The 12866-nt window shown below is 49.6% G+C and overlaps 1 pseudogene; it reads left to right on the forward strand.

Annotated features, from left to right (window-relative positions):
* LOC128937653 (CUB and sushi domain-containing protein 2-like) overlaps positions 1 to 12866 on the forward strand; it is a 137811-nt pseudogene that overhangs the window by 98138 nt on the left and 26807 nt on the right.

Below are 12866 nucleotides of genomic sequence, written 5' to 3' on the forward strand. Positions count from 1 at the left end.
TCTATTTTAACATTTTGTTATAACCTAAAACTATATTTAGCACACTACTGAAGAGAATTAATCCAGCATCACTTTCCAACACAACCCATATACCATCCATTTGAATATTTGCCAAAAGCCAGTCATCAAACAGGCATTTCTCACACTCTCCCCTGCCTTTGTGCTCCCCTTGTTTTGCCAGGAACCACGGTGCCTGCTCTGCTCAACAGCACTTCAAACCAGCTCTATCTGCATTTCTATTCCGACATCAGCGTCTCTGCCGCCGGCTTTCACCTGGAATACAAAAGTAAGAGCAGCTCCAGCCTTGATCCCGCAGCTCCTGCGCGATGGGGAGGTGCCTGCAGGGCTGGGGAAATGGGGGAAGGAGCTGCTGTGGCTCCCTGCTCTCAAGGAGGGAGTGATAAATAGAGGAAAGATGGAGCAGAGGGGTGGGATGAGCCTGGTGGCAGTTTTTTGTGGCACAAAGGGTTAAAAAATCCGTGGGTGCAAGGCTGGGATCTGGGTTTGGGAAGTGCTGCTTGCCAGGGACTTCCAGCTCTTGGCATTCCCTGCTGGAACCAGCAGGTCTGGATATGTCCTCATCCCAAAAATCCTGGCTGGAAGAGTCCTCAGAGGTCATCCCCTGAGGAAAGCAGGGTCAGAATGGAGATAAAACTGAATTTGAGCATTTTGATGGAGCTTGAGCTTGGAAAAACTGCAGGATTTGCACAAAGAGCCTGGGCAGGCTCTGCTCACAGCTGAGAGCTGAACCCCATGTTATCACTGTTATCAGTGTTATCAGGGGGGGTTTCTGCAGTGTTTTAGTGGGTGCTGGGGATGTTCCCCTCCCTCCCCTGCTGGATGTGCTCCTGTTCCCACAGCCCAGCACCCTGAGCTGCCCTGGGCACATTGCTGGATCCAGGAATTCCTGTGCTGTGTGCTCAGAGCCCCGCACAGGAGCATTCCCAAGGTGGTTGATCCATCCTCCTTGTCCAAGGGCACCTCTGGAAGCTCTGAGGTGGTGTGGGCACCCCTCCTTTTCAAAAACACCTTAAAAACATCTTTAATGTCCCCTCCAACCCAAATTCTGTGGTGGTGTGGAGCACTTGAGTGGGTTCCTGGTTAGGGATGATCCCAACTCTTCCTGGAATGGCAGCACTTTGCTCCCAGCAAGGCTCATGCCAGGTTTTTTTTGGGAATACAGACCCCAGCACGTGGCTAAATGTGTGATCCTAGCCAGGATCCTTTCGAAAAGAAATCCCCAGTGGTGAGAGAACAAACCTGAGTGAGGCAGGGAAGAGAATCCTTTGGGAAATGGCTGTCAGGTTTGGATGGGGATGACAAAAACTCATTTTCCCCTGGGTCTGTGTTTGATTCCTGATGTCTGATCAGGAGAGGTGGAGGTGCCTGTTATTTTGGATAATACTGGCAGAGAATCCTGGAATATCCTGAGCTGGAAGGATCCACCAGCATCATCCAGTCCAACCCTGGCCCTGCACAGGCATCCCAGCAATCCCACCCTGTCCAAACACTCCTGGAGCTCTTGGGATTGTTCCCATTCCCTGGGGAGCCTGGGGGGAAGAACCTTTCCCTAAATCCAGCCTAAACATTTTGGGGTTATCCTGCAGAGCCAGGAATGGGATGGATGATCTGTGAAGTCCAAAACTTCCTGGAGCTTTTGGGAATGTTCCCATTCCCTGGGGAGCCTGGGGAGAAGAACATTTCCCTACATCCATCCTAAACATTTTGGGGCTGGTTATCCTGCAGAGCCAGGTGTGGGGTGGACGATCCTTGCAGGTCCCAGCTCAGGATATTCCATGATTTTTCCCAGCTCTGCTGCTGGTGAGGGTGAGCCTGGGCTTGTTTGGAGGGAGTTGGGTGATTTAGGACCCTTCCCACCCAAACCAGTGTGAGATTCCCTGCAATGGCACAGCTGGAGCTGCTTTAAAGCCAAGCAGCACTAAAACCTTCCAGGATTTGCTGCCTTTACTCACTGAAACCCTGTCCATTATTGGATCCAGCAGGATTACAGCCACCACAGGATTGGGAGAGGAAAAAATGTGCTCAGCCTGTGCTCTGGGAGCTGCAGGAATCCTCTGGCTGTGACTCTGTTTCTTCTCCAGCTCTATTCCAATCGATAAATCCTTTGAGCACCCTCCTGCAAAAATCACGGCCAGGTTTTTCATGAGCCTGGGGATTATCAGCCCTGTCTGTTTCCTTGGCTGAGGAAATTAATAGGTGTTGATTTTCAGGGCAGCTGGAAATAATGTGATTTCTGCTCTGTTTGTACAATTGGAATCTCCCAGCCCTGAGCCCTGGGTTTGGTTTTTTTTTTTTTCTGTGTTTTTTTCTGGGAGGAAGTTGGGAGAGATGAGCTCAAACAGGGGAGGAAAACTCAGGTTTCTCCCTCACTGTGGCGCTCAGGCTGAGCTCTTACCTCTGCATGCTCCAAAGCCAGGAACAATTTGGGACTGAGTGAAAGGCACTGATGTGAAGGAGAAGTTATTTAAAGCCATTTTCCCTGCTGCCTCTCTGAAGGTCAAGCAGCACATCCAGGAGCAGGGAGGGAAGCGTGACTGGGCTTTGGGAGGAGACTCAGCCTCTCCTTGCTCCTTTTCTCTTTTATTTTCCCCCTGCCTGGGGCTCTGTGGGGAGCAGGAGCCCTTGCAGGGATGCAGGAGGTTATGATGGAGAGGAGCTGCAGGATTCATTTTATATCCCTGGGATGTGCAGAGGGGAGATGGGGGAAGGAGAGGGGAGATGGATGGAGAGGAGAAAATGTGGGAAATGGAGAGAAAAAAATGTGGGAAAAGGAGAGAGATGTGGGTTATAGAAAGAAAAGAAGGAAAGGAAAGGAAAGGAAAGGAAAGGAAAGGAAAGGAAAGGAAAGGAAAGGAAAGGAAAGGAAAGGAAAGGAAAGGAAAATGAGAGGGAAAGAGAAGGAATAGGAAAGGAGAAACAAAAGGAAAGGGGGAAAGGAAGGGAAGGGAAGGGAAGGGAAGGGAAGGGAAGGGAAGGGAAGGGAAGGGAAGGGAAGGGAAGGGAAGGGAAGGGAAGGGAAGGGAAGGGAAGGGAAGGGGAGCCCATTACTCCTCACGAGGTGTCACAGGTTGTTAGTTGGGTTTGCAGCAGGACATTCCCAGCTGGAAATGTGGAGATGGAAATGGGCTGTCCCTGGAGAATCCATAATAAACAGAATTTCCCCACCCAGAGTCTGTGGTGGTGGATGGCAAACAGGAGCGGGATAGAACACAAAGCGTGTTCCCATCCCTGCAGGCCCCAGCCCAGCCCCAGCCCCACTCCCTGAGCTCCCACCTCCCTTCTCCCCACAGCCGTGGGTCTCTCCAGCTGCCCGGAGCCCGCGGTTCCCGGCAATGGGCTGAAGATCGGCGAGCGCTACCTGGTGAACGACGTGGTGTCCTTCCAGTGCGAGCCGGGCTACGCCCTGCAGGTACAGCCCCAGCCCCAGCTCCCTGCTTCTCCAGACCTGCACTGCCTCAGGGCGGGACTCTGAACTCCTTATAAAGTGTTTTAGCAAGGTCTCCTCACAGCTCAGTCCCACAAACAATCCTTTTCCTCTCCTCAAGCACACAGAACAATCCTTTTCCTCTCCTCAGTCCCAGAGAACGATCAATTTCCAGCCCCAGAACCAAGGACACCTCTGCAGCTTCAGCCCCAAAAAGTGCAAACAGCAGGGAATGGAGGGGAGCAAACTGGGAGGGTGGGACTGCATCACCTGCAGCTGGAATTGGACAGTTAACCCCATATGGAAGTGGACCAAAATTTATAAAAGTGTGAAATTTTGTGACTCAGGGTCCACCTTGGATCCAACCTGGGTCCATCTCCAGCCTTGTGCTGCCCAAGGTGTCTCCTGTAAAAACCTTCTAATAAATCCCTCCTTTATTCCTGTAACTCTGTTCCAGGTCCTTGAGCATCACCAGAAGGATTCCTGCTTTTCTGGGTTCCCTATATTCTTTACACATCTATTTCTACCTCTGTTGTTATATTTGTGGTCAGTCCCAGTATTTTTCCCTGCCTTTTCCCAAGGCAGAAAGACAAAACACATTCCAGAGCTCCAAGCTGGGGGTCCCAGGTTCCTGTTCTTCCTTGGCTCTTCCAAGATTGAAACCAGCTCTTGGAGACACAAAGTTTAGTCCCTGTCTGTGGGAGAGGATTCAGAGGTGGTTGAATTACCTCACTATTTATGATTATTTTTGTCAATTATGCTAATTTGCTAAATTTGTACAACTGTATTCACTCCCCCCTTAGAGGAATGGGCATTTTATGGACATTTTTCCATATCTTCCTCCAATAAAGACCAGCCTTTAGATGACCTCCTACACTATTATTATCTCCAAAGATAATCCCCAAGTGTGAAAGATAATCTCCAAATCCAGTTGTTTAATTCCTACATTCTTTAAGGCATCACTTTTCTGGTACCCCAGATGCAACAGGCATCTCCCTCTGGATCAGATCCATCTTGCAGGGAATTTTTTCCTTCCAGGACACGGAGGGGCTCTCCCCTTTGTTTTCCATCCACCTCCCAAACCCCTGTTTTGTTTTCCATCCCTGCAGGGCCACTCTCACATCTCCTGCATGCCGGGCACGGTGCGCCGCTGGAATTACCCTCCACCCCTCTGCATTGGTAAGGAATCAACTTCTTTCTACCTGGCTGATATTTATAACACTTCCCTAAAATAAAACAAGGCTAAAGAGCTGATTTAGAGAAATTTCAGGTTGGTTTTGCAAGTGTGAGGAAACATTGGGTTGCCAGGGAAATTGTGCCTGAGAAGTCCCCGTGGGCTGCCTGGAGTGCTTTGTTTTGGATGTTACAGATGTGGCTCTAGCACAAAATGTGAAACACAGAATTATCCCCCATTCAGAAGGGAAACCCTCCAATTTCCTCATGCTGGAAGCAGGTTGGTTTTATGGCTGGAGGATTTTTTTCCATCTGAAGCGTGGTTTATTTCTGTGGGATGTGTCTGATACCACCAAAGCTGCTCCTTTCACCGGGGTCTGGTCTCTCCCAGGATCCCAACTTGCTATGGCCACTCTGCTGTCCACAGGTCACTTGTCCAGGTCACTGTTTACCCTCAGATCTGTTCAGATGTTCAGGCCTGGACATTCCATTTTCCCTGTGGAAGAGGCCTGGAGGTGAATGGAACTTGCAGGAGGTTTTTAAAAATTATTTTCAGTCATTTGCTTTTAGCAAATGTAGATGTTTAATATTCATATTGCACATTTTGCAGCTCTGAGAGAGACATTTATGCATTTAATAGCTTTAGTTAACAGTTATTTTGGGCTCCTGCTGTTCCAGCTTACATCATTTGGCTTTAAAGTAATTATAAGAGCCAACAGTTCTTTTATCTGATGATCTGCAGGCCAGGAATAAATGGAGAGATATTTCCAGGAGAATGACTGAGCTAAAGGGCCCGTTCCCCTTGAGCTGCTCTGAATGGAAGCAGAAGTCCTTGGGCTCAGCTGGGAGATCCCAGCATGGAGGAGGATCCCAAAAGCTGCCAAACCACAAGTTTTGTTCTTTGAATCAGCACCAGCCTCCCAACCCAGCAGAATTTTGGCTATGCCTGTATTTTCCCCTCCTTGGGAAAGGCCAGGCTGCTGCAGAGAGGCAGAAAAACATCTGGAGCCACTCCTGGAGGAGTGAATGTCACCTTTGTGGGTGTGACAGTGCTGGGGCTCTGCCCTGTGCCCACCAGAGCCCCTGCTCCAAGCACAGTTTGATTTTCTGCTGGCCTGCTTCCTCCAGCTGCTGGGCACCTAAATAATTCAGCAGCAGTTCTATTAAAGAGCCATTAGGAGGGAAAAGAAAGAGAAATCTTCTGGGAGAAACCTTGTTAGGAGCAGGTCTGGGCTAATGAGATATTGGACAAAGAGCCTGTGCCTGGCTGTCACAGCGAGTTAGAGAACACCTGGCTGGATTCAGCTGGGTGCTGCTGCTGGGACCACGTGGAGGTCATCCAGATAAGTGTGAGGAGGTGCTGTCAGTGCTTCAATTTCATGTGGTGCCTTTTGTAAACATATTTTTGTGCTGCCGTGGCTGGCAGTGGGCTGCAGGCAGCGAGCAAACACTCCGTGCTGGGTTTATCAGTGACAGACTGCCCAGAGATTGGCAGGGGAATGGAGAGGCTGTAACTGGGGTCAGAATAGCATCACTCAGCTTCTTCACAGTCATTCTTTGAGCTGGTGAAGGTGTCAAGAAGTGCTGGTGCCTGGTTTGGTGCAATGTCTGTGGGCAGAGCAGGTGTCCATCCCCTCTGTCACTGCTCACATCTGGCTTTCCATTTCTGGTGGCCCAAACTGGATCCCTGGGCTCAGTCTTCATCTCCTAAGGGCAGGAGAAAGGCACATCCATTCCTGATGTGGCCCTGGAAACTTGGTGCTGGTTCCTTTTTCTCAGCTGAGTCTTTAATTCCTTCATTTCCCATGGCCCTCACCCAGACAAGCCCCTCAGGGATCCTGTGACTGGATCCTGACCATGAACCCTGTTGTTCTTCCAGCCCAGTGTGGAGGAACAGCAGAAGAGATGGAAGGAGTGCTCCTGAGCCCAGGATTCCCGGGAAATTACCCCAGCAACCTGGACTGCACGTGGAGGATCCTGCTGCCTGTGGGGTTTGGTGAGAGAGATGGGTTTGGGTCGGTGCCATCGCAGAAGAGGGGGTGAAAAATCAGAGAATCCCTGACTGGTTTGGGTTGGGAAGAACCTCAAGATCATCTCATTCCACTCCCTGCCAGGGAAATTATCCCAAAGTGCTCCAAGCCCCAGCCTGGGGCACTGCCAGGGATCCAGGGGCAGCCACAGCTGCTGTGGGCACCCTAAACCAGGACTTCCCCACCTTCCCAGGGAGGAATTCCTTCCTAAGCTCCACTCCAAAGCTCCTCTGTGTCAGTTTGAGGGTTTGCCCTGTGTCCCCAGGGCAGTTAAAGTCCTGCTGAGTGCCCAGGGTGTCCTGGGCTGTGCAGGTGGGCAGTGATGGGGTTGGAGCTGGGATTGGTATTGGGATTAAAACAAGGGTTAGAGCTGGGGTTGGAGCTGATGTTGCGGTTGGGGTTGGAGCTGGGATTGGAACTGGGAATGGTGTTGGGATTGAAACCAGGGTTAGAGCTGGGGTTGGTGCTGATGTTGGGGTTGGAACTGAGTTTAAAGCTGGGGTTGGGACCAGGGTTGGTACTGCTGTTGGAGCTGGGGTTAGTAATGATGTTGATGCTGGTGTTGGAGCTGGGTTTGGTATTGGGATTGGAGCTGGGGTTGGTGCTGACTTTTGGGTTGATATTGGAACTGGGTTTGGTATTGGGATTGGAGCCATGGTTGGTGCTGATCTTGCATTTGGTGCTGCTGTTAGAGCTGAGGTTAGTGCTGGGGTTGGTGCTGGGGTTGGAGCTGGGGTTGGTATTGAGATTGAAGCTGGGGTTGATGCTGATGTTTTGGTTGGTGCTGCTGTTGGAGCTGGCTTAAAGCTGGGGTTGGAGCTGGGTTTGGTATTGGGATTGGAGCTGGGGTTGATGCTGGTGTTGGGGTTGGTTCTGCTATTGGAGCTGGGGTTGGTGCTGATATTGGGGTTGGTGCTGGTCTTGGAGTTGGAGTTAGTCTGATGTTGGAGCTGGGTTTGGTATTGGGATTGGAGCTGGGATTAGTGCTGCTGTTGGAGCTGGTGCCGGTGCAAAACCTCAGCTGCAATTTTAGAGCCCAACTCCTCCTTCCCCCTCTGCAGGTGCCCACATCCAGTTCCTGAACTTCTCCACGGAGCCCAACCACGACTTTGTGGAGATCCGGAACGGGCCCTACGACACCAGCAGCGTCATCGGGCGCTTCAGCGGCGCCGAGCTGCCCGGCTCGCTGCTCTCCACCTCCCACGAGACCACCGTGTACTTCCACAGCGACCACTCCCAGAACAAACCCGGCTTCAAGCTGGAGTACCAGGGTGAGCAGGGACAGCCCTGCCCCGGGGGTGGCGGTTCTTGAGTTAACTCTCTGGTGGTTGAGTTAATTCTGTGGTTGTTGAGTTGACTCCATGGTTGTTGAGTTAGCTTCATGGTTGTTGAGTTAGCTCCATGGTTGTTGAGTTAATTCCATTAATTCTGTGGTTATTGAGCCCATTCCATGGTTGTTGAGTTAACTCTGTGGTTGTTGAGTTGAATTAATTTCGTGGCTGTTGAGTTGAGTTAATTCTGTGATTGTTGAGTTAACTCCGTGTTTGTTAACTCCGTGGTTGTTGATTTAATTCAGTGGTTGTTGAGTTAATTCAGTGGTTATTGAGTTAACTCCATGGTTGTTGAGTTAACTCCATGGTTGTTGAGGTAATTCCATGATTGTTGAGTTAATTCCGTTAATTCCATGGTTGTTGAATTAATTCCATGGTTGTTGAGTTAACTCCTTGGTTGCTGAGTTAACTCCGTGGTTGTTGAGTTAATTCTGTGGTTGTTGAGTTAACTCCATGCTTGTTGAGTTAACTGCATGGTTGCTGAGTTAATTCTGTGGTTATTGAGTTTATTCAGTGGCTGTTGAGTTAACTCCATGGTTGCTGAGTTAACTCTGTGGTTGCTGAGTCAACTCCATGGTTGTTGACTCCAAACCTCCCTGGGCACCCCCTTCCAACCCTTTCCATGGAGAAATTCCTCCTGAACTCCATCCTGCCCCTCCCCTGGCACAGCTTGAGACCATTTCTCCTTGCCCTGTCCCTTTTTCCCTGAGAAATAAAACACAAACACAAATTCCCATTGTGTTTCCCCAGCCTACGAGCTGCAGGAATGCCCCGACCCGGAGCCCTTTGCCAACGGCGTGGTGAGAGGAGCTGGCTACAACGTCGGCCAGTCCATCTCCTTCGAGTGCCTGCCTGGCTACCAGCTCATCGGGCACCCCGTGCTCACCTGCCAGCACGGCACCAACAGGAACTGGGACCACCCCCTGCCCAGGTGTGAAGGTACGGCCTGGGCTCACCTGGGCACCTTGGGATGCTCTGGGAGCAAAGGTGTGGCTGGGAATGAGCTCTTGGAGGGATCCACGAGGTGTTTTGGTGAACATTTGGGGTGTTTTGGCAGCTTCTGAGGGAGGTTTGAGTCTTGGGGAGTCTTGAGCACCAACAGGAACTGGGATCACTCCCTGCCCAGGTGTAAAGGTACGGCCTGGGCTCACCTGGGCACAGCACTTCAGCTCCTTGGGATGGGCTGGGATTGCTCTGGGAGCAAAGGTGTGGCTGGGAATGAGCTCTTGGAGGGATCTATGAGGTGTTCTGGTGAATATTTGGGGTGTTTTGGCAGCTTCTGAGGGAGGTTTGAGTCTTGGGGAGTCTTGAGCACCAGCAGGAACTGGGATCACTCCCTGCCCAGGTGTGAAGGTACGGCCTGGGCTCACCTGGGCACGGCGCTTCAGCTCCTTGGGATGCTCTGGGAGCAAAGACATGGCTGGGAATGGGCTCTTGGAGGGATCCATGAGGTATTTTGGTGAATATTTGGGGTGTTTTGGCAGCTTCTGATGGGGGTCTTGGGGAGTCTTGAGCACCAACAGGAACTGGGATCACCCCCTGCCCAGGTGTGAAGGTACGGCCTGGGCTCACCTGGGCATGGCACTTCAGCTCCTTGGGATGGGCTGGGATTGCTCTGGGAGCAAAGGTGTGGATGGGAATGAGCTCTTGGAAGGAAATGTGGTCTCCATGAGGTGTTTTGGTGAATATTTGGGGTGTTTCAAGGGGTTTGAGTCTTGGGGTGCGGTTGAGGAGAATCTGTGTCTCACCTTCCTGCTGGAGCTGTTATTTCTGTATGGCACAGTCCAGGGGCCTTGGAGTGATAATTCCTTGCTGCTTTATTCCCTCAACAACACCCAGCTTCCATTGATCTAGCTCTGATAAATAAAAATAATCACTGATAAAAGAGTATTGCAGCTCTGAGGACTCTGGGTGTGTCCCTGTCTGCCTCCTTCATGGGTATCTCCTGAATGATCCAGGTGGGAGATCCTCAGGAATCTTCCAAGGTGGTTTTTCTTCTGAAAGCTGTGCTCAGAGGACTCTGCAGGCTGAAGATTCACAATCCAGGCATCCAAACTCATCCAAATTCTCTTTTCCCCCCCCCCCTCATGGCTGTTTCAGCCTTTCACCCCTCGGGCTGCTGGCCGGAATTCTGTGGGATTTGCTTCCAGAAGGGTTTCAGGTGAACCTTTGAGAAGTTCAGAGCTGCTTATTGAAGATTTCCCAGCCCATTTCCCAGGAGCACTGACCTTTATGCCAGCACTGGCTCTGCAGGAGCTGTGCAAGGAGGGAGAGAGGTGATATTTGCCCTCTTGTAAGTCCTTGAACCCCAGAGAACACAAAGAGCTGAATCCTCAGCTGCTCTTTCAGTGCTTGCAGCAGAGAGGAATTATTTCAGGCAAGTTAGGACAAAATCTGGATTTTTCTGTATGCAGAATTGTTACTTTTGTACAAAAAAAAAAAAAAAAAGGAATAAAAATGGGATATAAGGATGTTTTAAGGGGATATTTCCTCACTGGGTTTGTGTTTCTCTCTGCTTCCCTGCAGTGCCTTGTGGGGGCAATGTCACAGCCCAGAATGGGACGGTTTACTCTCCTGGCTTCCCCAACCAGTACCCAAATTCCCAGGATTGCACCTGGCTGCTGACAGTGCCCGTGGGATATGGGATCCACCTGAACTTCACCCTGCTGCAGACAGAGCCCTACAACGACTTCATCACTGTCTGGTGGGTGCAGGGGGTCACTCCAAGGACTCATTTTGGGAAATAATCCTGGCTTTGAAGCAGCAGCAACTGAGAATGGGACCCCTGGGATCCCCTTTGCAAGCTGGGAGCTTCTGGTGTTTTGGAGAAGAGAAGAGAAATTAAAAATTTTTTGAGCTTTCTTTCAATATGAATAAATAAAAATATTATTTATAATGATAATCTCCATTATTTATTAAGAATGGAGATTATCAGCTTCAGGTAGCCACTCTGATTAAAGGGTTTGTGACCAAAGTTTGAGCTTTTGGCACTCAAAGTCTGACCTTCAGAATATCCCCTGGTATTCTGGAGGGGATATTCAGAATCCATTATTTGCTGGGCAAACAGGGAGTGAAATTCCTTTGGGAAACAGGTCCTAATTCCTCAGTTTTTGAGGTTAAAAGTGAAATTTGTGTTTCTGATTGTCCAGCTGGGAGCCAGGAGAAGTTGTAGGGGTTTAACTGGAGCAGGGGTTGTGAAATGTGGATGCGGGAAAAGGGAAGGAAAGCCTAGGTTGGGTTCCTAGGCTTAAATCCTTGGAAAAATCAATTTTTCCTTGTGTTCCTGCCATCAGGGACGGGCCCCAGCAAACAGCCCCACAGCTGGGGGTGTTCACAGGCAACTCAGCCAAGAAATCTGCCCAGAGCTCCTCCAACCAGGTCCTGCTGAAATTCCACAGCGACGGCGCCAACGGGGGCATCTTCGCCATCTACTTCTATGGTCTGAGCTGCTGCTTCCCTTGGGGGGGGGAAATGTTGGGAATATTGGGAATAGATCTGGGAATATGCAAAAAAAATACTCTTTTATCCCGAGTTTTCCACAGTTTTTCAGCCCAGTTTTTTTTTTTAATGAAGTTTTTCAGGCTGGGTTTCCCAAGGAAGTTTTTCAGACGAGTTTTTCTCCACAAGGTTTATCAAACCAAGTTTTTTTCCAGGAAGTTTTTCAGCCCAGTTTCTTTTTCCATGAAATTTTTCAAACCAGTTTTGTTCCAGGAAGTTTTTCAGCCCACTTTTTTCCCCCAAACTTTATCAAACCAAGTTTTTTCCAGGAAGTTTTTCAGTCCATTTTTTTTCCCACAAAATCTTTCCAACCAGTTTTTTCTAGGAAGTTTTTCAGCCCAGTTTTTTCCAGAAAGATTTTCAGCCCATTTATATTTTTTCCCCCACAAAATTTTTCAAACCAATTTTTTTCCAGGAAGTTTTTCAGCTCAATTTTTTTTTTTCCACTAAGTCTTTCAAACCAGTTTTTTTCTAGGAAGTTTTTAGTCCTGGAATCTCCTTGTGGAAAAGGAGGAATTTTCTGGTGGAAAGGGAGGGATTTTCTGGTGGAAAAGAAGGGTTTTCCTTGTGGGGAAAGAGCAATTTCTTTGTGGAAAGGGAGGATTTTCCTTATAGAAAAGGAGGAATTTCCTGGTGGAGAGGGAGGAATATCCTAATGGAGAGAGAGGAATTTCCTGATGGAAAGGGAGGAATTTCATTGTGGAAGGGGAGGAATTTCCTTATGGAGAGGGAGGAATTTCATTGTGGAAAGGGAGGAATTTCCTAATGGAGAGGGAGGATTTTCCTGGTGGAAAGGGAGGAATTTCCTTATAAAAAAAGGAGAATTTCCTGGTGGAAAGGGAGGAATTTCCCTGCTTCCATCAGGGCTGTGTTCATGATGTTCTGCTCCTCCCTTGCTTTCCAGCTTTCCAGCTTTTCCGCTGCCAGCCTCCCACCATGGTTCCCAATGCCGAGATCATCACAGAGAACGAGGAGTTCAACATTGGTAAAGCCTTCCCTCATCCTCCTCATCCTCATTCCAGTTTTTTAATTGCATTTCCCCCTCCCATCCCTGTTTTCCATCCCTTCCCAGGTGACATTGTCAGGTACCGCTGCCTCCCTGGCTTCACCCTCATTGGGAACGAAATCCTCACCTGCAAACTGGGCACCCACCTGCAGTTTGAGGGACCCCCACCCACCTGTGAAGGTAAAAAATCCATAAATCCCACATTTCCCTGCTCAGGGAAGGAGCTGGGGGAGGTTTGTTGGCACATTTTTCATCCTTGGGATTCATTTTCCCGTTTTTAGGAGTGTGGGATTTTTGGGAGGAGGGAGTGAGACCCTCCCTGAGCAGGAATTGGAGTTCTCATGTCCAGTTTGGGATCCCATTTTGGGATTCTTTGAGCCCCA

The sequence above is a fragment of the Melozone crissalis genome, unplaced genomic scaffold (assembly GCF_028551555.1).
Source record: "Melozone crissalis strain CALT ecotype California unplaced genomic scaffold, PUWL_Pcris_2 ptg000020l_1, whole genome shotgun sequence".
Taxonomy (NCBI): domain Eukaryota; kingdom Metazoa; phylum Chordata; class Aves; order Passeriformes; family Passerellidae; genus Melozone; species Melozone crissalis.